The 22,001-nt window shown below is 45.0% G+C and overlaps 1 long non-coding RNA gene across 1 annotated transcript; it reads right to left on the reverse strand.

The window, feature by feature from the left end:
- Positions 1–629: 629 nt before the first annotated feature.
- Positions 630–21,622, reverse strand: LOC115094030. The gene is made up of 3 exons (XR_003857476.1): positions 20,164–21,622; positions 17,086–17,271; positions 630–1,053 (listed from the first exon to the last, which is right to left on the reverse strand). It is a non-coding gene; the product is annotated as an uncharacterized LOC115094030 (long non-coding RNA).
- Between the last annotated feature and the right edge of the window lie 379 nt (positions 21,623–22,001).

Raw genomic sequence — 22,001 nt, forward strand, 5'->3', positions numbered from 1 at the left:
TATATATATATATATATATATATATTTTTTTTAAATCTTATTTGAGCTCAAGTCTTTCCCGGCTGAGTACAGAGATGGTCTTCAGTTGCAGAGGGAAAAAGCATATGCCGTCACTGCCGCGCTCGGCTTTCTGTACTTGCTGCCTTTCAGCTGTCCAAGCAGCTAAGTCCATGCTGGCCGAAAAACAAGCTACCGGACCAAGGCACTTATCTGAGGGACCACGGAAATCACCTCAAGAATTCTCAACTGGGAGGAACCAGGAGAGCAGGGCGAATTATTTTTTTCTTCTATTTCTCCTTCTAAAATCTAAATTAATCCCCAGTAGGGAAATGCACGTCCACCATCTGCTGGAGACGGAGAATACTGGCAGGCTGATATCAATGCAAGAGTGTGATGTCAGCTTTGCTCCATCTCCATCTGCTGGTAGAGGTGCATAGCCCACTGGTCCTGAACTCATCTGTCTATGTGCTAGTAAATTAATAGCATATTTTTTTTTCTAGACATGAATTAGCTAGCATATTTTAGTTACCCTATTTTATAATGTGCTGACACTAAGTGCATTAGAATATTAGTACAAGCTTCTTTTAACAATCAGAGGCACTTCTGGCATATCCATTATAGTGGGCATAGCAAAATATGAAGCATGTTCAGAACTGAAATATAAATGCAAAGCAACTCTGCTTGAAATGCACCAGTCTGGCAATGGTGGCTCATTAAAATCTCATTCACATTAAATTCTAATACATAACAAATAAACAAACCATTAGCGCAAAAAATAGAGCACAATACAACTCAGTATTTTAATTTACTATAATTTAAAGTATTAAAAGAAAAAATTTAGACACTTTCTCTCTGCTGTAATTTTTTTATTATTAAATTATATATGTTTCTTGGTGTTTAATGTTTCCATGGAGCTGGCTTTTTCTACAATTTGAATAAAAAGAGATTGTAGTAAGGCACCATTTCTGGATTGGTCTATTTTTAGCACCGGGATCATGTGCTGTATTTGAAGTTTGTTGATGTTCAGAGCTTTCAAACCTTCCAATATCTGACCTAAGGAATGAAACGAAAATCAGATTAAACACTTGTGAGCATTGCTCACATATTGCAACATGAGAAACCAAGTGACAGGGCCAGATTTAGACATAGACAGCATAGGCAGGTGCCTGGATCAACAAATTCTGAAGGTGCTCAGAAAACTGGGATGCCCCTTCTGCTGCTCTCTGGTTTCTAGGAGTGAAATCCACCACCTTCAGTCTTCTGCCTATGGGTGCCGTAGACTTAAATACGGCCCTGCTAAGTGTCCTGTTACAGTAACCGTTCAAAAAATGCCAAAACATACTATTAGCTTTCTCCATTGTTAGTGCTAAATAAGCTAAATAGTGTATAAATAGGAGACATGTAGTTTCATATCACAATAAGCTAAAAATAGTGTACCAATAGGATACTTGCAGGTGCGTTAAGTTCACAATTGTCTGATTTATTACCGTTGACTATTATATAAATGGTCAGCCATACTTGTTTTATGCATGCATAAGTACACTGAACATGTTAACTCTACAGATTTGTACAGAAACTCCAGTCCATATATTTGCACGTACTTAGCTGTCACACACATCTAGGCTTTGTCACATGCACTCACCACTTCCACAGCCCTCGATTCTCAGCTTTTCTTCATCACCCAAACTCTGGCTTCCCTTCTTCATTCTCTCTCTCTCCAGTTCTTATCCCATAGCTATTTTCTTCCTCTCGTATGTTTCTCTCTCATCTTTCTAGCATCTTTCTTCCCTAGATATTTTATCGCTAAGGAAATAATACTGGTGTGGTCTTCACGCTAGCTGGGAGCAGGGGCGACTGGCCAATCAGGGGATCAGGCTTCTCCCAGTGGCCTGGTTGCTCCCATCACGTGTTTTTTTTTATTTTTTAAATATAGATTCCCGCCAAAGAAAATGAGAAGGGCTACTGTGGTCCGGAGAGAGAGTTATACAAAGTTGCGGCAGAGCCAATGAAGCTGTACTGGAAGTGAGGCCTGTGGGCTGCGTCAGGAGCTCATACTGCTGTGCCTGAAGAGGACCTGCGAACTGCGGCAGAGCCCATCCTGCTGCGGTGTGAAGAGAGATCTGCGGGGCCGGTGGAAGTACTTGGCGGACGCCTAGGGCACCACCAGTCTGGGGGCGGCGATGGCAGGACCTCTTCTTTCTGCCCGCATGGCCCAGAAGAGGAAGTGTTGGGGGCCACGCGGGCGGGAAGAAGAGGAGGCCATGCAGTAAAAAGAAGAGCGCAATCCCCCAGCCGTTGCAGGCAGAGGCAGCATTGGTCCCAAGTTCGCGCAGCGTCCAAGAAGCAGCAGCAACAGTGCTACCTCCTCTGCCTCCACGCAGGAAGAGGCATCAAGCACCGGAGGAAAAGCAACGGCGCTACCTCCCCCACCCCCGCAGGAAACAGCAGCATCAGCTCCTGCGGCCTAAATAAAAATGAAGAGTCCCTCTGCCGTGGGGGCTGAAAGAGGAGGTTGCAGCTGTACTTCTACTGGGGAGTGGGAGTAGTGCATGAGAGGGAGTGAGGGAGCGTGTGTGTGTGTGTGTGAGGGCATGTCTGTGTGTGAGGGCATGTGTGGGTGAAAGAGCATGTCTCTATGAGGTCATGTCTGTGTGAATGTGAGAGCATGTATTTGTGCATGTATGTGAGAACATGACTGTGTGTGAGAGCATGTCTGTATGTGTGGTGTTGCAGTGTTTAACAGCACATCTGTGTTTGCGTGTGTGTGAGAGCATGTTCTATTATTGAGCATGTGTGTATATATCATAGAGAGAGAGTGTGTGACTGTGAGGAACAATCCCTCACCTCTCCCCTGCTAATCCACAACAGTCACAGGGCATCTGGAAATCAAAAGATTCCAGGTATGAACAACCGGGGATTTTTAAAAATCTTTTTTAAGTATTGAATGGTGTTTGAAATATTTTATTGGTCTTTGGAAAATGTATACGAGTTTTCAATTATTAAATGTTGTTCTGTGTGTCAGCTATTTTGAAATATCCTTTTTATTAGTATGATTTTACTTCTATTGATGTATATTTACTGATTTTGATGTCTTCTGAGGAATTGTAATATTTCTGTTTTTCCATTGTTGCACTGCATATTGCATAATAATCTGGCCTGTTGTAGTTAACAGTTCAGTTTTTGTCTGTACGTTTGTAGTAATACTTTATGGTTACTTTATTCTGCATTTTTGTGAGGGTCTGTTTGTATTTTGCAATGTGTGACTGAGTTGATGTATTCTGCTAGTAGGCAGCTTGGCTTTTTCTGTTTTCCTAATAGGTGTATTGGATTTTTAGGGGCTGGTGTAATAATCGCAGTGCTGCTTTTTCATAAGTAGGGCTGTTAGTGTTTGAGTCCTGGCAGTTATTGCAGTTTGGATATGGAGATTTACTCTATTGAAATTATAATCCAGTTTACATGTGACTTTCTGAAGGCTAAGCTCATTCCCAAACACACATTACAATAGACCTAATACCAATTCCAAGGGTCTTTTTTTTACTTTTTTGCAAGGTTTTACAGCAATCCATACATATATAATGTACATGTTGTGATATTTTTATCTCACAAGACTAGTTAAATATTCTTGTTCATGTAAATCTATTATAAATGCATAATTTTTAATTGTGTGTAGAGAAGGTGTGACGGGGGGGGGGGGGGGGGGGGGGGGAGGGGCGGCAGTTTGTAATTTTGCCTAGGGTGCCTAATACCCTTGCACCGGCCCTGCCTGTGAGCTGGGGAAGAGCCCATTCTGCCACAGCCCGAAGAGAGTCCTGCAAAGCTGTGCGGCCCCCTCCCCCCACCTTGCCTGGGAGATCCTCTTTCAGAAAGAAATGCCTCATGGTCCGATATGGTTCAATCCCCGAGGGAAGTTCTCCCTCCTCGGGGGGTTCGTTGTCTTCCTCAGGGCAATCTGAATCCCCATAAGTGGGGGTTCCGGGCGGCGAGTGGCTGTGCCTAGGCCTTGAGGGTCCAGGGGCCGGGTCATCCGGTACGTATGGACCCGTTCGGGGAGCAGCCTGCATTGTGACAAAGGCATGAATCCCCTTGAATAATTCCACCCAGGAGAGCGAAGCAGGATCTGGCCTTAGGGGCACCAGGTCTCTCGGGTTTCCTGGCTGCTCACTGCTGCCTGCTAGGTCCGGGGTGTTCCCTGAAGAATCGGTAAGTACGCTGGGCTGCGACCGGCCCTGGCCTGGAACTCCCAGGGCCTCTTCACATTGGGCACATAGGGAGTTTGCTTCCTCGCTCTGTGTGGCTCTGAGGTTGCATGCAGAGCAGAGGCTTATGCCTGATTCTGGCGGTGCTGGCTCCGCTGACGCATGGGCTCTCGTACGCTCCATCTCGTCTGTTAACTCAGCTGGAGTCTGCGCTTTGTAATATGCGCGAAAGATGTGTGCCTACCAATATGCGCTTATCCACATGCGCGTATCAAATCCACTGGCGCCTATCAGCGGGCGCCTAAGGACGTGCGCCTATCAGCGGGCGCTTATCAACGTGCGCACATCCACGTGCGCCTATCAACATGCGCTTAGCAACAGGCGCCTATTGCGCGGTGACGAACCAGGGCAGACAGGCAAAATGGCGACCCCCTTGGCGGGTTGCCACGTAGGCAGACTCTGCTACTCCTCGCTTCCTCGGAGACCACAAGTAAAGATGTACGCCTTACCTTGTCTTCGGCGCTTCCCGGCTGCGACCCGGGCGGTCTCCGGCTGCGGGGGGAGAGGGTGATTACTGTCACCGTCGTGCTCGAGGAAGTGCACCCGCTGCCTCTAGGCCGCGCCCAAACTCGTCTCGCTCGGGGGCCAAGTCCACGCCGGGACCGAGGCTGCCTCTATGCCGCGCCCGAGCCCTTCTCTCTCGGGGGCTAGGTCCCTGCCGCGAGTCGGCCACCGGACAGAGGCTCTTACCTCCGAGGGACCACAGAAATCACCTTGGGAAACTCAACTGGGGGAGGGACCGAATGGTATCACCGCAGGAGTGCGGGGCTCGTCTTCAGGTAGGTTTATTCTATGAATTTAGTCGTTAGAATTTGGAAAAACGCTCAGCGAGCGTGAGGTAGCTCTAAACTGCTTTGGAGACGGAAATTACTGAATTGCTGCACTTCCTGCGGGGGAGTATGTACCCGTGCTGACGTCAGATCCGTCTCCAACTGCTAGCACGAGCACACTATACCCACTTGTTTTGAGTCCATCTGCTACACGCTAGGAAAGTTTATTTTGAGGTATTTTGGATCAATTCTGTTGGGCTCCAGAGTTAACTTGGCATGCTTTTGGGACCGACACATGTGCTGCAGGCAAAGTACATGAGTGCGTCAGTTACCCCATGGGCTGGTTTTGGAAAAAGTTCCCCGGGCCAATATTTCCCTGCAATCTGGCCCCGGCTGGGAGTCAGGGGGGGGGGAAGGGAGACATGGGGGAAGAGAAAAAAAAAAGAACCCTGATGATCTTAGGCCAATTTTAGATCTCAAGCTGGCCCTAGCAACACTAATGTGTTGGGAGTGTGGGGGAATCCCAGCGGCCAAGTGATATCATCAACCCTGATTCAATTTCTTAATGGTTAGGGATCAGTGGCATGTGGTCAGGGCCTTCAAGGAATGCAGTGAGAATCCTCAGCCCTTGATCTTTTTCTTTTCAGCCGCAGAGCCGCGTGCCTGCATGGAAGGCAGGCTATGGCCTATAGGTACAACAGCAGTAGCCTGTGGCTGCTTACAGGCTGCATCACTTCCCCTACAAGGGCACAACAGAGAAGGGGAGGGGGGCAGGGCTGCTGGGCCAATAAGGCGGCACATAGGGAGTAAGCACTCAGCTGCAGGAAGGGATCCTCATGGCGACCGGGCCTATCAGCAGCAGACGCAGTTCAGGCCCATGTGATGCTGTACGAGATGCAGAGCAGCACAGCACGGGGCAGAAGGCAGGACCTTGCTTCAGCTCAAGGCAGAGTCCAGCCTTCTGCCCCATGTGAAAAGCAAAGAGTGGAAGTGTGGGACTGGGCTGGCTGCTAGCTGAAGCTGCGCCCGTGGCCTGGCCAGCCCTGCCCATGCAGATCTGAGAGGAGGAAGAGGAGGAGGGATATAAGTGGCAGCAGGTCTGGTCTGGACTTGTAATAAAAGGTCGCAGTCTAGGAGAGGATTGTGTGGCCATTTCTTTTGATCAAGGTGCTAGCGGCAGCTTTTGAGTGTTGGTGTCAGGGAGAGAGAGAGTACGGGAGGCCTCCAATACTCTCACTGACCTTAACACAGTGGGGACGAGGGACTGGGAAAGTGGTAGCAAGACTGCTGGGGATGGGTGTGGGGAGAGGGGGCTGGGCAGCAAGACTGGGAGGGTGCTGAGGAGTAAGACTGCTGGGGACTGGGAGTGGAGAGGGGGTTGAGGGACTCAACTGCTGGGGACCTGAGGGGGTGACAGGGTATGAGCTGTAGCTGCTCTTGGTTCTGCTTCTCTGAGATAGAAAGTAGGGCAAATTTGATTTTCTCTGTTATTTTTGGGAAATGTGAATATGGACAGGCTGTATAAGCTTGCTTTGGACAGCCGATAATTCGTGGCTAGCGCGGGAAGGAGCAAGGAGCTGAAGGGGGGGTGGGGGGGAGAAGTAGGGTAAAGGAGGAATGGAAGGAACCTGAGCAGGTTAGGGAGCATGGGAAACGGTGGAAAGCGTGGGGGTTTGAATTGGGGTGATTGGCAGTAGGAAAGGGAATGACTTCTTCAGTTCAGGGACTGGCAGCGGCTACCAGTGCGTTAACGGTTTCCTCTGAGGCTCGTTTCGCGGGGATGCTTCGGTTCATATTTACATCATTTTTGCTCACAGACCCCATTATTCCAGGTAGTTCCGCGCTGGGGCTAGCACAGGACCTTCGGTGGGCCTGATATGATGAGGAAAGGCAGGGAGCGAGTAGCACGTGCGGCCCTCTGTCCGTCCAGGCCTCCGGTCAGCAGACGAGGCAGGGAGATAGCAGCGCATAGCATCGCGGGGCCGGCACCTATGGCAGTGCTGCCTAGTGGGCTGGGAGGTAATGTTTCCGGGGCTAGCTCGGGGGAAAGCGGGCCAGAGGCAGGCCCGGACGCAGCGTCAGGGGGGAAGAAGTTGGCGGGGAGGATTTTTTGCCATTGGATTTGTCCATGAATGCGTCAGGTGGGAATTCAGTTCCCAGCCTAAGACATCTTATGGGGAGAGTGTGCAAAGGGGATGTCAAGGAGTTCGGATTTTAGCTGGGAACGTAGAGGGGACAGAGGTTTCTCTGTGGGAAGAGGGAAAGGCACAGGTGAAGGGCTCAGGGGGCGACGAGGAGCTAGAGGGAGAAGTCACAGGGAGGCAGGGGATTTGGGGATGGGCAGCAGGCAGATATCAGTATGCAGACACGGGGAGGGGAGATTCCAGGAGCTGGGATACGACCGGAGGAGGCCTGGGACAATCAGGGAGGAGTCGGGCGTCAAGAGATGGACCCTTGGTCGGGGCGAGGAATGAGAGCTGCAAAACTAGGTCCTCATGCTGGCGTGTGGCATAGAGTGTTTTCCTCGACAGGGACGCGACTCGAGGGGCCGCATGTAAGGGAAGAAGGTAGGTATACAGGAAAACAGCCAGCGGAGGCACATATTGCTGGTGAATGGAGCGGACAGCATGGTTTTGGGGGATGGTCCACATGGCAGGAGAGGGGAAAGGCGAGGGCAAAAGGGGGACACATTGGAGGGGGTGGGTGGGAGTAAAGTGTGGGAGGGAGAGGCAGACAGGAGCATGAAGCTGAAGAACAGGATTTGGGCACCGAGAAAAGGGTATGCCATGGTGAGGTTTCTGTGGCTGTATTTACAGATGAGGAAGATATGGCAGCACCATCCACATCTCAGCACGAAGCTTGGAGAAGTAGAGCCCAGCTGCGCATGCCAGAGTCAGGTCTGGTACACCGGGTAGCGGAGGCAGGGAGGTATCCGAAGGAATGCAGGGAGAGAGTGGTGGCGCAGGTGAGTTGCAAGGGTCAGTGGAGGCACAAGAAGGGCGTGGAGCTCATAAGTGGGAACGAAGGCGGAGGTCAGCAGGGCATAGTACCAGTTCGTCATCATCTTCTTCATCATCTTCCTGCAAGTCAGAGAGTAAGGTGATCCAATGGGGGGAGGGTCCGCGACAGGATATGGGGCATCCTGCATTGGCATCCTTGACAGAATTATGGGAGGGGGTTCCACATAAATTGAGGAGGAAAATTCGTAAGAGGAAATATATTAAAATTTTTCTATTATTGGAAGGTAGAAGGGGGGCAAGAGCGATAGAAAAAAAAGTAGGAAAAAAGGGAAAAAGGCTTCTAAAGGGATTAAGGTGTCTAAGAACATTATTAACTGGGTGCAATGTTTTTTCCGCTTGGCTAGTGTTGTGGAGCATTTCCAGCCGGATCAGTATGGTGCGCTGTTGGCGTATGGGGATAGCAATTTAGGGATTATGAAGGTTGGGCCTGGCTCAACTACGACGAGAAACTTAAGGACAAGATGGCAGGGAACCGATGTATGTCTTGAGGGACACAAGATATTAGCTTGTGGTTAACCCAAATGATGAATAAGAGTGTGGGAAACCTGAAACGCAGAGCGAGTGGGGTTGTGGCGATGGGTGGGGCTGGTTTGGGGGGGGGGGGAGGAGGGGGCAATAATTCCTTTTGGGCCGGCGGAACAGTTGGGAAAGGGACGGCAGGAAGAAAAGGTGCGGCCGGGAGTGGTGACGTCTGTTGGAGATTTAATAAAAGTCATGTGTCTCTTCCCGGATTGCAAATTTCGGCACGCGCTAATTGCAATGGGGCTCACCCAGCTTCCAAGTGCCCGCAAAGCGTCACCCCTGCGGTTAAAGGAGGAAAATCGTGAGTTGTCGAGGCTGGCGGGCTCGCCAGTGAGGTTTGCAGCCATGACTCCGTGGCTGTAAATTTACCCAGATCATAAGGTGGCGCATTTGCTTTTTTGGTGTTTCAAAGAGGGTTTCCAGATCAATTTAGGGATGGTTCAGGTAATTAATAAGGTGATGGTGCGATGTTTGAGGGTCTCCAGGTTGCTTCAGGTATTAATTGCGAATTGTTTAAGTAGCAATATAAGCATTAGGGCCAAGCATATTCCGGGTGTGCAGAACCTCATAGCTGGTACTTTGTCTCGTTTCCAATGGAAGGTTTTTCGAGAATTGGCACCACATGCGAAGGAGTCACCGGAGAAGTTCCCGGAAAAATTGTGGGATCTTGGACGGACGAAGAATGGAATTTGATCCGGCGGTCTGTGGCGCCGGCTACACGGGCGGCATATACAGCGGGCAGGGCAACTGTGTCTCGTTTTTTATGGTCCGTGGCGTGGCATTCGGGGCCTGTTTCGGATGGGAGTTTAGTGCGGTATATTTTAAGAGCCAGAAAATTAGGGTATTCGGCGGGATCGGTGCAAGCTCAGCTGGCAGGATTTGCCTTTTTCCAGAAGTTGCAAGGATGGGGCAACCCGCTGTGTAGTTTCCGGGTAAAGCGGGTCCTTGGGAGGGTGGCAGAGGGATAGCCAAGGCGAGGGAGATTTACGAAGACCGATCGGGTATATGGATTTGATTCAGTTAACAATTCACTTGTCGGTAGTATGTTGGTCCGATTACGAGGTGCTGTTGTTCATTACAGCGTTTTCATTGGCTTTTTCAGGGCCATGAGGATCAGTGAATTGGTAGCGAAATCAAAGGGGGATTGCTCGGAGCAGGGGCTCTTGGTCCGGAATGTTAAGCTGGATACAGCAGTGGTTGAGTTGTTTTTACAGAAATCTAAAACGGACCAGAAAAGGAAAGGGCAAATCATCCCGCTCCTACCAGCAGCTAATGTGGAGGTTTGTCCAGTGCGGTTAACCAAGCTATTTATGAGGGTTAGGCCAGCTCTACAAGGTCCTTTGTTAATTCATAGGAACGGACAGCCGTTAACTAGGTCAATTCACAAGGTATTGCACCTGGTTGTTAGACAGGTGAGGTGGAACACGAAGTTTTACCACTCGCATTCATTTCGAATTGGGGCAGCGTCAGTGACGGAAGGGGGAATATCGGGAGCTGGCATTCAAGCTATAGGCAGATGGAAATCTAATGTATTTTTGACATACATCAGGACATAAAAAAGACAAACAAAGAAAAGGAAAAGAGAGGGGGTTGCAGAAGGAACAAGTCGTACAAGGGGGTAGGGGGTGTGAAGAACGCTTAATAACATCATCTTGTTTTATTACAGAGATACTCAGGGTGGTGTGCAGAACAGGGTGCATCTGGATTGTGGGCCACTCATTCATCCACAGGGTGCAGCGGACAGCATTGAAGTGGCCCTATGGGGAACACTTGGATCTGGACCAGAGGCAGTGGAGCGTGTCCTGGTTCAGCAAGAGAGGAATGCTGTGGGATGAACTCTTGACATTCCTGTGGGAACGAGCAGAACTGTGGGGTGTGCCGGATGTCTTGCTCATTCACCTTGGGGGAAACAATGTGGAAAAAAAAGACATGCCGGGAATTGATCACTTGTATCAGAAAGACCTTTCGCAAATTTGGATACAATGGCCAAGGGTGCTGCTGGGATGGTTCGATATCATTGTCATGCTTCGATGCAAAACAGAAATGTTATGGAAAGCGGGGGTAACGAAAATGAATCGGCAGTTGGGTAAATGGGTAACTAGAGAGGGAGGTTTTTGGGTAAGACATATATGGGCATGGGGGTGGAGGCCGGATTGTTTCAGGGGGATGGTGTCCACTTGTCAGACGTTGGCATGGACTTATTTAATAATTCCCTTCAGGACAGTTTGGAGGTGGTGGTGTTTAGGAGGTTTGAGGCCGCAGTGGGGGGAACAAGAACTGGTAAACAGTTTCTTTTCTGTAGCAGTAAACCCGAGCCCTAGTTAATATTGAAGAATTTGTAAGGTTAAAAGGGGGTGGAATGGGGGGGGGGGGCAACACGTGTAGTTGGGGGGGCTGCTGCACAAGAAGGCCTGCGAGCTTGGGGGCTATAGCTCAGGGCCAGGGCTTGCCCTCGCTGGTGTGAGGTGGGGCAAGGGGGGGGGGGGAGGAGGGTGGCAGTGCTTTACCTCAGGGATGAGGGGTAGGTAATGGGGGATGGGGAGTTGGTGGTTAAAAGATATAATTGTTGTAAGGGGCTCAGGTTTGGAAATAAACTGCGGCCTATGTTAAATGCCAAAAAGTGGTTCATGTTTTATTGGGTGGGGGAAGGAGCGATATGAGAGCAGGCCTAACCTCCCTGAGTTAATCTATTGTGTTCAGTACAGGAAAAATGCATTTGTTTTTATTTCTCTGGTGTTACACATGACAGAGTCTGGCATTTTGGGTTTCCCAGTTAAGCTTTGTCTCACTGTTTATATTTCTAATGTATGGTCAGTTCAATATTTGGTGAGGGTCAATCTGTGTTTTGCATCTGGGGACCTAGGTGAGGTATTCTGCTATTGTGTCGTTTCAGTGAAAGGGTCTGTAGCAGTCAAACTTGTTTTGTTTTCCCAATCTGCACCTCCTAGTACAAGGGTGTATTATGCTCTAGAGCACTGGGCATGTATGTGAACCTGAGAGATAGTATGCGTGTGAGCCTGAGAAAGTGTGCGTCAGTCAGCATGTGTGCGAGAATGAATGTGTACATTAGAGTGTGTGTGTTTGTTCAAATTTTTATGGTATCTCTATTCCGTATTTGGTGAGGGTCTGTGTTTTCCATGTATACCAGGGATAAGCTATTCTGCTAGTGAGTTAATTTCTGTATAGGGATCTATAATCAACCTGGCTTGTTCCACTTTCCTAATAAGAGGTGTACTGGTATTTTAGGGCCTGTTGTATTATTTGAAGTTTGTTTTTTTTCATAGGTAGGCTTGAGTGCTGTCAGTTAGTGCTGTCTTGGTTTGTGAGGTGTACTATATTGTAATATGATCAAATTTGAACTAATGACTGGAAGGGGAACAATATGTAAATCTACAGCTCTAATGGCATGATGTTCCAACGAATGTCGGTATATAAAAATCAACAAATAAATAAATAAAATAAATAATAATACATTTTCAAAAGGAAAACATCGATAAAATGAGGAACGTAGTTAGAAAAAAACTGAAAGGTGCAGCTGCAAAGGTTAAAAGTGTATAACAAGCATGGACATGGTTTAAAAATACAATCTTGGACATGGTTGTTCTTATTTCCTAATGTATCTCGTATTTCAAATGGAAAAGTTTATTTTGTAAGTTATTTTGAAAGATGATAAATAATAAAAAAAAAAAAAATACAATCTTAGAAGTGCAGTCCAGATGTATTCCATGCATTAAGAAAGGTGGAAGGCAAAATGATTACCAGCATGGTTAAAAGGTGAGGTGAAAGAGGCTAATTTAGCCAAAAAAACATCCTTAAAAAATTGGAAGAAGGATCCATCTGAAGAAAATAGGAAAAAGCATATGCACTGTCAAGTTGTGTAAAACATTGATAAGACAGGCGAAGAGAGAATTTAAAATGAGGTTGGCCATAGAGGCAAAAACTCATAAAAGCTTTTTAAAATATATCAGACGCAAGAAACCTGTGAGGGAGTCGGCTGGACAGTTAGATGACTGAAGGGCTAAAGGGGCTCTTAGGGAAGATAAGGCCATTGCAGAAAGACTAAATTAATTATTTGCTTCTGTGTTTACTAATGAGGGAGATACTGGTTCCGGAGATGGTTTTCAAGGGTGATGAGTCAGATGAACTGAAACAAATCACTGTGAATCTGGAAGATGTAATAGGCCAGATTGTCAAACTAAAGAGTAGCAAATCACCTGGACCAGATGGTATGCACTCCAGGGCTCTGAAGGAACTAAAAAATGAAATTTCAAATCTATTAGTTAAAATTTGTAACCTACTATTAAAATCATCCATTGTACCTGAAGATTGGAGGATGGCCAATGTAATCTCAATATTTAAAAAGGGTTCCAGGGGCGATCCAGGAATCTATAGACCAGTGAGCTTGACTTCAGTGCTGGGAAAAATAGTGGAAACTATTCTAAAGATCAAAATCACAGAATATATTGAAAGACATGGTTTAATGGAACAGTCAGCATGGATTTACCCAAGGCAAGTCTTGCCTCACAAATCTGCTTCATTTTTTTGAAGGTGTTAATAAACATGTGGATAAAGGTGAACTGGTAGATGTAGTATATTTGGATGTTCAGAAGGCGTTTGGCCTAAATAAGGAAGGGAGGGGGAGGGAAAGGGTTTGTTGAATTTTGTGGGGAGGGGCAGCGCTCATGAGATAGATGATTCTGAATGCATTAAACTCTGTCTGTACCATGTAATAGCATCCATATTTGGGATATGTGGCATTCATATTTCCTCATACTGTAATAATATCAGTTGACACTGTTTGTCTGAGTGCATATGCTGTTATTTCAATAAAAATTGTCAATAATAAAAAAAAAAAAAAAGAAGGCGTTTGACAAAGTCCCTCATGAGAGGCTTCTAAGAAAACTAAAAAGTCATGGGATAGGAGGTAGTGTCTTTTCATGGATTACAAATTGGTTAAAAGACAGGAAAGAGTAGGATTAAATGGTCAATTTTTTCAGTGGAAAAGGGTAAACAGTGGAGTGCCTCAATATATTTATAAATGATCTGGAAAGGAATACGACAAGTGAGGTAATCAAATTTGCAGATGATACAAAATTATTCAGAGTAGTTAAATCACAAGTGAATTGTGATAAACTGCAGGAGAAAACTTGTGAGACTGGAAGATTCAGCATCCAAATGGCAGATGAAATTTAATGTGGACAAGTGCAAGGTGATGCATATAGGGAAAAATAACCCATGCTGTAGTTACACGGTTAGGTTCCATATTAGGAGCTACCACCCAGGAAAAAGATCTAGGCATCATAGTGGATAATACATTGAAATCATCGGCTCAGGGTGCTGCAGCAGTCAAACAAGCAAACAGAATGTTAGGAATTATTAGGAAGGGAATGGTGAATAAAACAGAAAATGTTATAATGCCTATGTATTGGTCCATGGTGAGATCACACCTTGAGAAATGTATATAATTCTGGTCGTTGCATCTGAAAAAAAGATATAGTTGCGATGTGTTGCGTCCGTCGGTGCTAGACGGCTTCGCCCCATTTGCCTCACCTTGTTCACGGCTCCTCCCGCATCTCTAGGGCAAATGACTGCCGCCACATCTAAAAGCCGACCTCTCCGGCACCCCCGGGACGGCTATGGTGCTGCCTCCCACTATGCTCCTCCCAAGGGCCTACTAGGGTGCACGCGCGCACACCACCCACGTTTTTATTTCAGCATTGGCGTGAACCTTGGGGGCGTTCCCCTCTACAGACGTCACGCCATCCGGGTATATAGCATGTACTAAGTTGTTAGCTCGTTGAGTTAGCAAAGGATTGGTTTCAGCCAGTTCTAAGCTACTCTGCCGCTTCCGTGCTGCCGCTGGTAGCTCTCTCTCTCTGCCCTTTGGGGTATTGCTAACCTGGGTACCCACTCCTCGGGGGCCCTCTGCTTTATTTCAGGTGCCTTACAGGGATCAGGTACTCGCTCCTCGAGGAGCCACTGCTATTAATTGCATCAGTAGCATGGGATCTTCTTAGTGTTTGGATAATTGCCAGGTTCTTGTGGCCTGGTTTGGCCTCTGTTGGAAACAGGATGCTGGGCTTGATGGACCCTTGGTCTGACCTAGCATGGCAATTTTTTATGTTCTTATGTTAGGTTCCATATTAGGTGCTACCACCCAAGAAAGAGATCTAGGCATCAGTGTGCTGCGGCAGTCAAAAAAGCAAACAGAATGTTGGGAATTATTAGAAAGTGAATGGTGAATAAAACGGAAAATGTCATAATGCCTCTGTATCGCTCCATGGTGAGACCGCAACTTGAATACTGTGTACAATTCTGGTCGCCGAATCTCAAAAAAGATATAATTGTGATGGAGAAGGTACAGAGAAGGGCGACCAAAATGATAAAGGGAATGGAACAGCTCCCCTATGAGGAAAGACTAAAGAGGTTAGGACTTGGAGAAGAGACGGCTGAGGGGGGATATGATAGAGGTGTTTAAAATCATGAGAGGTCTAGAACAGGTAGATGTGAATCGGTTTTTTACTCTTTCGGATAATAGAAAGACTAGGGGACACTCCATGAAGTTAACATGTGGCCCATTTAAAACTAATCGGAGAAAGTTCTTTTTCACTCAACGCACAATTCAACTCTGGAATTTGTTGCCAGAGGATGTGGTTAGTGCAGTTAGTATAGCTGTGTTTAAAAAAGGATTGGAAAAGTTCTTGGAGGAAAGGTCCATTACCTGCTATTAATTAAGTTGACTTAGATAATAACCACCGCTATTACTAGCAACAGTAACATGGAATAGACTTAGTTTTGGGGTACTTGCCAGGTTCTTATGGCCTGGATTGGCCACTGTTGGAAACATGATACTGGGTTTGATGGACCCTTGGTCTGACCCAGTATGGCAATTTCTTATGTTCTTAATTGTAATTCAGTTTACCCAAGGCTTTCCAAGGGCCAACCTCTTTTTACTTTTTTTCAAGGTTTTCTGGGGGACACTACTGCAGTGCATGTAAATATAACATACAGTTGTAATATTTTTCCTCAGAAGGCAGTATTATGAATGTTGTTTTTTCATCTAAAATCTGTTGTTAGGAAAGTGCCTAGGATAGAGCTGGGGGAAGAGGAGATCTAGGATGGTGTTGGGAAGAGGGGAGGGATTTGGGGGTTTTTTGTGTGTGGGATTAAAGTGAATTACAATATAAATGAAATTAATGAAGGCTAAATATTTTGTGTTCCTTCTTTCATTTTCAAAACAATGCAGTACTGAAATCTTTTACCCCAGACACACCACCAGAAAAATCTTTTTAGCCTTGAGTCTTATTGGGACATTAAATCTCACTTTTTGAGATAAAGAGGTGGGGTGGACAGTGCAAGTTAGGTAATTAGGCCAGGAAGGGGTGGCAGGGAGGGAAAATTGGTCAATTATGTCTGGGAAGGAAAGGGGAGGCAGAGGGAAAGGAATGCTATTATGCTGGGATGGGGGGGGGGGGGGGGGGAAGGGAAGTGGATGTGCATTTACAAAGGCAGTTAGTGTAACTGGGTTTAAAAAAGGTTTGGATACGTTCCTAGAGCAGAAGTCCATAAACTGCTATTAATCAATAAGGATTAGTAGCTTGGGATCTATTCATTTAATGTTGGGGTACTTGTCAGGTACTTGTGACTTGGTTGGCCACAGGATGCGGGGCTTGATGGACCCTTGGTCTGACCCAGTATGGCATGTTCTTATGTTCTTATGCTTCCTTCCAGGGCCCTGCAATTACAGGCCTTTACTCTGACCACTAGATGTCACCATTGTGCAGTCCTCCCCACCAGAGGCTGTGAACACTGCCTCTGCAGCATCCTCAGCCTATCTGACCCAGAAAGCAGAAGACCTGACCTGGAAATCGAACACAGGCAGTGCCACTGAGCTGACCTCAATAAGCCTATTCTAACTGCACCCTTATTAACCAGCGTCCATTTTCCAAATCCCTGCCGGTGCTTTTTTTAAACTTTTTTAAATTATTATTATTATTTTTTTTTTTTTTTTTAAAGAGTTGTTCCTCCCATTTAATATCCCAAGGATATTAAGTAGGAGGCAGTACAGAAAAGCAGTTTTTTTCTGCTTTTCTGTACTAGTTTTAGTAGCGATCAGCAATTAACACCTGTTCCGGCACTTTTTTTTTTTTTGCATAGGGAGTGAATAGCTAATAGCCTCATTCACATGCATTTGCATGTGATGAGCACTATTAGTTTCTCTCCGTGTTGGATGTGCTTTGTAGAGGCACTAATCCCCTTATTGCATAAGGGGATTAGTGCCTCTACATAAGGGACATAGTTTAGCAAGGACAGGCAATTTTTTTCATTTAGCCTTTTAATCATTAAGATTTTTTTTTTTTGCCCACTAATCAAATGGCATCCTGTTGGAAATTGGTGACTTACAGTTTTTCTTGGTCTGTATCAATTATTTGTTGAGCTAAATCCATATTTTTATTCATGGAAATCTGTTGCCATGATAGCTCAGGATCAGCAATGCTGGGGAGGCATTTCTCTTACCTGCTTATCGTCTGTTAGCCTCGTCAATCTGGGCAATGTAGGTTAAAGTGCCATCTTCTGACCTAGGAAAGACAAGGTCTGCCGTTTTGATAGTTTCCATTAAGCCTCCTTCATGCCAGGATCCCTACCGCACAGTTCTTCCTTGCACAGTTCATAGGCTTCCCCAGCATTACTGTAGGCATAAGACTACAAAGAGAAACCATGTTAGAATACGAGCATACATGCATATTACACTCATGCAAAGTCAACATCCTCTCACAGTGGGATGAGTCTGGTCCAGATTAACAGAAACAGCATTAGCAGGTAAGAGAAATTACTTTCATGTCTGCGCCAGTATCTGGTAGGGACTCACTTCAATACTGGGTTAAACATGGCTTACTGAACCCTCCTTCCAAACTATCAGGCCGATACAGTACAGTGCGCTCCGACGGATGTTGATGGCCCTATTAGGTATGCACGCAGGATACAGAAAGTAAAATGTGCAGCCAAGCCGCACATTTTACTTTCAGAAATTAGCGCCGACCCAAAGGTCAGCGCTAATTTCTTCCGGCACTGGGAAAGTGCACAGAAAAGCAGTAAAAACTGCTTTTCTGTGCACCCTCCGACTTAATATGACAGCATTAAGTCGGAGGTCCCGAAGAGTAAAAAAAAAAAAAAATTTGAATTCGGCCCGCGGCTGTCGGGCCGAAAACTGGATGCTCAATTTTGCCAGCGTCCGGTTTCCGAGCCCGTGGCTGTCAGCGGGCTCGAGAACAGACGCCGGCAAAATTGAGCATCGGCTGTCAAACCCGCTGACAGCCGCTGCTCCTGTCAAAAAGGAGGCGCTAAGAACGCGTTAGTGTCCCTAGCGCCTCCTTTTACCCGGATCTACCGCCGGACCTAATTTAAATACTGAATCGTGCGTGCCGGAAGAGCGGGCGGTCGCCTGCTCTCCCGCAGACTTTACTGTATCGGCCCGTATATATCTGTTATTAGCTTTATTAAACATCACAGGAATCAGTGGGTTTGTCACAGCTCCCACAAGGCAGCCTCATAAACTTCTGCCACAGGCACTTCCAACTTTCTCTGCATGTGAAGCTGCCACAGATCTCACTGAGAGCTCTGAAGACAGTTTTTAAAAATCTAAAAATGGATGTCTTGGAAGCTTATTCTTCTTATTTGCCCCCAAAAATACAAACAGTTCAGATTTCTTGAAAGATTTTGACTTCTCCAGTAACGTTTTAAACATCTCTTCATGCACAACAAACCTTTCTTTAATAGATACTTGGGCTCCAAGTATAACAGATAATACTATCTGCTGAGGCAACTAAAATATTGAACTAGGATCTGTCCTTAAAACCACCTTATCCCTACATGAAAAAAAAAAAAAAGAGAGCAAAATGAAAGACAGCTTTCTAACTTTTCTCACTGAGCAGAACACCACCAGGAAAACTTTTGATTGACAAGAAATAAGGAAGCTAAGGCCAGTAGTTCAAAAGATGGCTTCATTAAAGCCTTTAAAACCAGGTTTAAACTTCAACCTAATAACAGACTTCTAAACTGAGGGTAAGACAACTTGGCAGCCCTCAAAATCCTTTTTTTTTTTTAAATTTTTTATTTATGCTGATTTTTACAATCTTACACAGAAGAGAAGAAATAATACAGATTCTCAATTATATAACAATATAACATTCCATAGAATATATTTATAATCTGCATTGCGGAATAAAGAAAAGTAATGCTCAGGATTGAGAAAGAATTTTGAGCGGTCTAAGGAAAACAGGATGACCTTTTACAATTGAAAATTAAAGACTTCTCCTAGATATTATATTTATATCTGCTTCGTTCCTATTGCTAATTTTTCACGGGGAAAAAGAATCAAGAAATTTTTTTAACTGTGTTATTTCAAAATAAACATATTTGACCATTTCTCCACACCTACATAGATATTTTACAATCATTTTCCCACCCTTACGTTCCACGTCTGTTCTTAATTCTAAGAATTTTTTTCTCCTTAGTTGAGTTGTTCTGGAAAGATCTGGGTGAACCCAGATTTTTCCACCGTGGAAGTTTTCTGTTCTTTTTTTCATGAACAATCTAAAAACAGCATCTCTATCTGTTGCAAAAACAAAATTAACATGTAATGTTGTTCTATTTTCAATTTTAGAGTCTAACGTTACCTCTAATACCTCAGATAAATTTAATGATAGTCCTTCAGCTTTATTCCCTTCAGCTATGTTACTCTTAGTATCAACATAGTATATTTTTGATATAGTAGGCATTGATTTTTCAGGCCATTTCAATATATTTGTCAAATACTCCTTGAACATATCTAAAGGTGAGATTAAATTTAGCTTGGGAAAGTTCAATACTCTTAAATTTAGGTATTTTTGTTGATTTTCAATCATTTCTAATCTTTTATTATGTAATATCTCTGGTCTTGTAAACCTTTGATGACAGGTTTCAAGAGTATTTAATCTTGTTTCCATCCCTTGTTTTTCTTTATCAATTTTTTCTATAGAGGATTCCAGTTTTTTTGATTGAAGATTTGCATCGATAGTTTGCTGGGTTAATTTTACTATTGCTGTTTCCAGAGAAACTATGGCAGACCATAGAGAGTCCAGTGTTATTTCATTTGGTTTTATTGGTAGTATTTTCAATTCTGTTCCTAATCTTGATTCTTCTTTCCCCTTATTAGCTAGGTCCTCTCCATTGCCTTCATTAGTTAAAAAGGATATTTGCGATGGTTCTGAAGAAATTACTTGTGGCGGTGGAGGGGTACACGGAGCTCCGGGGCTAAGAGATGTTTCGGTCGGTAGATCAGGCACCCGCTCAGTGCCTCCATCTACAATGACCACCTCCTCCGGTTGAGTTCTAGGAGTGGACGAAAAGAATGTTGGTATCTGGGATTGAATTGGCTCAGATAGAGAGGTTGTTGTTACCTCTCTTATCTTTGCCTTTCTTTTTGTATGCGGCATTTTTTTTTTCTAGGAAATGTGTTGTTAGTACCAAAAATTACTTTTCTCCAAAGTCTTCTTAAATTACACTCTAACCTGAGCGGGTCGGGAGCGTTTAGGAAGATAAAAAGTGATTACTCACTTACAAAACTGTCCAAGCGGGCCCAGGTGCTTCTTAGTGGCGACAAGCGCCGAGGGAGACTGGCTTTTGAAGCCGCCAGTCCCAGGATGATGACATCAGCGCTGCTGGTCCGTGGGCGGCGCTCCGGGGACCGGGAACCAGGGCTCCTCCACCCCTCCACAAAGCAAGAAACCGGGTTCAGCAAGCAATTTCAGAGGTAAAAAGTTCACTTTTTTTCCCCGCTCCTCCTCCCCAAAATCCTTTTATCATCTTGGTGGGAAGATAATTATCTTCCTCCTGTTGTCAACAGTGCTGCTACGCATACATTTATGTGGCTACTTTTAGACTTTTATTAGGACCACTGAAGAAAATTTCAAAACAGGTCTCAAAGACGCTTTAGAGGTGGAAATGTTTATCTCCCAACATCAGAGAGTAAACTTTCCCCAAATGATATAAAGGAAAATTGGTTCTTACCTGCTAATTTTCGTTCCTGGAATACCATGGATCAGTCCCGAGTCCCGGGATTATGCCTCCCTTCCAGCAGATGGAGACAGAGAAAGTTTCATTGGTACTGGCATATAAGCTGGAGTGCCACCTGCAGTCACTCAGCATTGTTCTGTACTCAAGTCAAGATTATTCCTACAACAATCCTAATAAACATGCAAAACATGCAAGGGGAAAGAGGATAAACCCCACCTTGAAAGAAAACTCTTTACTTTTTAACTCCCAACCAGGAGAACACACTTGAAATCTGAAGTAGCTCTGCAGCCTATATACTATACAACCATGACAGAAGAACGAGCAGACTCTCTGCCACATAGGGCGGGACTCTGGACTGATCCCATGGTATTCCAAGAATGAAAGTTAGAAGGTAAGAACCAATTTTCCTTTCCTGTTCATACCTGGATCACTCCAGACTCCTAGGATGTATCCAAGCTTCCCTAATTAGGGTGGGGCTGCAAGAGTCCTACTCGAAGAACACTCTCACCAAAGCCCATGGCCTCTGGAGCCTGGACATCCAAATGATAATGTCTGTCGAAAGTGTGCAACGACTTCCAAGTAGCCGCCCGACAAATTTCCTGCAGCGATACCAGCTGGCATTCAGCCAAAAAAGTCGCCTGAGACTGAACTGAATGAGCCCTCAATCCCACTGGGACAGGGTGCCCTTTACAGATATAAGCTGTGCTCAATGTCTCCTTCAACCATCATGCTACTGTAGACTTTGGAGCCTTCTGCCTCTTCTTAGGACCATTCCACAACACAAAAAGATGGTCAGACACCCTGAACTTATTAGTAACTTTGAGGTAACATAAAAAAGCTCGTTTCACATCCAAGAATTGTAGGTTTGTAGCGTGTGGAGCCAACGCGTTCAAATCCAAAAAAGCTAGAAGTTCCACGGTCTGGTTAAAATGAAATGCTCTGTACCAACTAAAGGACATGAATATCTGTTATTATACACAATAAATTTCACATACATATATTCAGCTATTATAACCATTTAGCAAACAAAAATTAATTTTTAAAAATTTGTATAATTTATTAAACATACATCTTATCACAACTTAACATCTGACATATAAATATTGCATCAATATCATTAAACAAGAAAAATCTTATCTAAGACATATATATTATATTTTTCAACTTTGTGTGGATACCCAAACTACCCGCAATTTCCCACATAAATACACATAAATACAAACACTAAATATCCCTTAAAATGTACTAACCATTCACTCATCCATCCAACCATTTACTTAAAAATCTCCCCACCACTATTCCACCTTTCCCAAAAGACATATTTTACATACAAGAAAATCACAGTACACAGATTCAGAAAACAAGAACCCTAAAACAGT

Source organism: Rhinatrema bivittatum, chromosome 6 (assembly GCF_901001135.1).
Source record: "Rhinatrema bivittatum chromosome 6, aRhiBiv1.1, whole genome shotgun sequence".
NCBI classification, from domain to species: Eukaryota; Metazoa; Chordata; class Amphibia; order Gymnophiona; family Rhinatrematidae; genus Rhinatrema; species Rhinatrema bivittatum.